This window comes from Seriola lalandi, unplaced genomic scaffold, assembly GCF_002814215.2.
Source record: "Seriola lalandi dorsalis isolate HSWRI2012SDOR001 ecotype SW California unplaced genomic scaffold, Sedor1 jcf7180002054511, whole genome shotgun sequence".
Taxonomy (NCBI): Eukaryota; Metazoa; Chordata; class Actinopteri; order Carangiformes; family Carangidae; genus Seriola; species Seriola lalandi.
Genome location: NW_019525064.1, coordinates 37,536 through 40,931, shown reverse-complemented (window position 1 = coordinate 40,931; position 3,396 = coordinate 37,536). Strand labels below are relative to the sequence as shown.

Here is a 3,396-nt window from a genome sequence, read left to right as displayed (position 1 = left end):
TTCTTTACTTTTCTTTTTTGATTTGCTGATCATTTTGGCTGTGTTACAGCTGAAGGTATGGATTTCTGCAAGAAAGTGTCTTTTTTGACATATTTTTAAAATCTAATGTCAGTTACTGTTACAGGTCTATTATACACTGGTAACACATTTTGTACCCTCTGGGGTTCCTCGCATCCAAAAAAGGACACACAAAGAAAATACTATAAAATCATCATATATCAATATTTTTTTCTGCTTTTTTTGCATAAATCTCTTAAACCACTTCAGTTCTGCTCAAACCAAATGTTTATTAGTTTTCAGGATTTTAACCCTTTAAATGCCAGTTTGTAGACATGTTGCCTCTTGTTTTATTAAAAAAAACAAGACAGAATATGAGATATTTCCCACATAATACATGATTGAGGGATGTGACATTGTTTTATATCAGAGTCTTTTATATCAAGACATTTCTCAAAACCAGAATATGATCAGGGTGACTTTTGAACACTGGAAATAAATCATGTACTCATCCCGGCAGTAGCCCCCGTGGCACTCAAAATTTCCCTGGGATTTTCTAGTTTCTCATTAATATACACTCAGCACCCCATCCTGACAGAAAAAAACAGAAATGTAGAAATTTTTGCAAATTTACCATGACCATGTGATATTTCAGTTTTTCTTTTTTAATAAAGTTGCAAAAATGTCTACATTTCTGTTTTTTAACACACGCTGCTCTCTGATTATCTTTCAGCTGTCTTCTTGGACTGAACTCGGGCCCTGCAAACTGGGCCAGTGTTAGCCGCCTGGTGGAGGCCGTTTGCAACCAGCTCTGCGTCTTCACCCGGTGGCCACGTGGTCCAGAGGGACCGTGAGGACTCGCTGGTCATTCAGTCTCAAGGATCATGTGGCATCAGAGAGGCAGTGCTGGCCGGCCCCAGGTTGATGGCTCAGACCAACATCCAGCTCTTTGAATTAAATTGAGGACTCAGTGGGAAGCGTTTGTCATAAAGCTGTTGGTGTGTTGTAATCTGTTCTGTGATTTATCTTTTAATAAAAGCTGGAAATCCTAAAACAGTCTGTTTGTCTGTGTGTTCCAGGTGCTGGCCAGACTCTCCCTTCAGCAAAGGGTCTGTTCTTGGTCCAGGTGGGACAAGGACAGACCTTTAACTTCAATGTCCCAGAGGAGCAGCCTGGCCCCTCCAGCAGGGGTCTGCCTCCTCCTCCTCCCCTCCAGAGAATGAACAGCATGGCCCCTCATCCAGTGCTGTTGGTCCTCCCCTGACTCCAGCGCCACTCCCCTCTTCTGTTCATCCACCTCCTCTGCCTGGACTACCTGTATCCAGGACCAGAGCCTACAGGAAGAGGAAGGTGACCTGAAGCTGCTGTGGCAGAGCGGGGGCCGCTGCCTGGAGGAAAAAAACGCTCTGGCTGCCAACATCATACATCTGCAGCAAGTGTGTCCAACCCAGAAGAGAACTGGATGAATCTTATTTAGTAACAAGTAGAAATGTAAAAATAATGACTGAGGTCAGTGTCAGGATGAGTCTCTACGACATGAATGAAACCAAAAGTAACGTCCTTTGTGCAGATTGAAACGAGAGGAGTGAAGTTCAGCAGCAGGAACATTCAAAATTTCCCCAGGAATTTTCTAGTTGTTTATTATTCTCTGTCCTCTGTGTTCACAGATTCAGTTTCTTGCCTTTTATTTCATTTCTACTGTTGTTGATAGATGACAGTAACAACATTTGAAGAGCAGAATGTGTTCAGCTCTAGCACAGTCACCACCTTCACAGGTGAAAGTATTGACCAGTTTAAAATGAAAACGGTGTTCAGTAGGAAACAGATGGAACTGACTGACCAGAACTGCAACCTGGAGCAAATCCAGACTCTTCATAGATGTGATGCTGTGACCTCAGAGACGGATGTGTTCACCTCACACACTCTTTAGTGTGAACTGAACATTGAGTTCAGATTGTGAAGCAGTTGTCAGTGTAGTACAGCTCATGTAGCTCATGTGTTTGCGGACCGACCGAAGATCTAGTTTATTGAACAAGGTTCCCTGAGCTGATGGAATCTGGTGGCCACAGCAAATGAATTGGTCATTGTGAAGTTTGTACTGTTTTCTTTTATGGTATATGGGGCACAGCCTAGTAAAGTCTAGAAAGGAAGTCAACAGCAAGAAGCGCCTGAGTTCAGCTTCAACCCTGGTTCTTTCTTGCAGTGTTGCATGTTCTCCTTGTGTTTCCGCCAGGGTTCTGATCACTAGAACAAAGACATGCACATTTAATTAATTGAGGACTCTAACTTGTCTGTGTGTGGTGGTGGTGGTGGTGGAAACCATTTTCCTGCTTTCCTCCCAGTGCATGCTGGGATACATTCCAGTACTTCAGACTTTTTTGTTTGAAGTTTGAATGTTTGATGTGATGAAAAAAAGTTTGCTACATTTGCATCCAAAATCACAAAGTTTAAATGTAAAACTAAAAAGATTTTCCCTAAAATTACAGAGGAAAAACTTTAAATTGTTAGTATGGAGATTAACTTTTTTAATAACAAGCTACATTTTTAATTACAGATAATTACTGTAATTTTACACAGATTTGTATGTAATTTAAGAAAGCAGAAAAAAACTATGAATAATACAGTAATTTGTCTTTACAGAAATTGGAAATAAATGTAATTCATGATTATTGACATAATGCTTAAAATAGTTTGGCTGTTAATTCACAGATAATTTCTGTCATTTTACAGACTTTTGTTAACAATTTTAAAGAACATAAAATTAGTGTTAGAAAATGTAGTTATTTTCAGTAAAATTAGGATTTTTTTTTTTTTGCCTTATCATACCTTGAATTGTTTTTATATCTTAGTAAACCATGATGTTTCTTGACAATTTCATGCCTTATTATACTGTAACATTCTTAATAAGATTTTGGTGCCATTCTTTATTATGACGTTAATATTGTATGACATCTTGTAATGTTTTTATGCCTTACTATAGTATAACAAAAATTTTATGACTTATTATACTATGACATTTTACTTGACAATTTTATGCCTTACTATATTATGATATTTTGTGCCTTACTATACTAAGATGTTATTATGCCTTATTATACTATGACATTTGTTTATTTTTTTTTGCCTTAGTATAGTTTGATATTTTCATAACATTTGAACAGCTAAATATTTTATGACACTTTTTTATTATTTATGTTTATATTAAGTAATAATACTTTCCCTGTAGATTAATTTAATTATTGTGGACTGTTTAATCTCATTTTCTTTACTGAACCTCATTGTCATTATTCTCTCCTGCAAATGATGTAGAGCCTTTAAACTTGTTGTTTATTATAATTCATGTTTTAGTGTTGTCCCAATTTTGTCTTGTCTTGTGGAGGCACTTTGTCACTGTTTTTT

The 3,396-nt window shown here is 37.5% G+C and overlaps 1 long non-coding RNA gene across 1 annotated transcript in view; it reads left to right on the top strand.

Annotated features, from left to right (window-relative positions):
• The window catches only part of LOC147818724 (uncharacterized), a 2,753-nt gene extending 1,788 nt beyond the window's left edge, over window positions 1-965 (top strand). Inside the window, exon 3 of the long non-coding RNA XR_015437691.1 lies at window positions 731-965. This is a non-coding gene — a long non-coding RNA (uncharacterized LOC147818724). The remainder of the gene's footprint in view (window positions 1-730) is intronic.
• The last annotated feature ends 2,431 nt before the right edge of the window (window positions 966-3,396 follow it).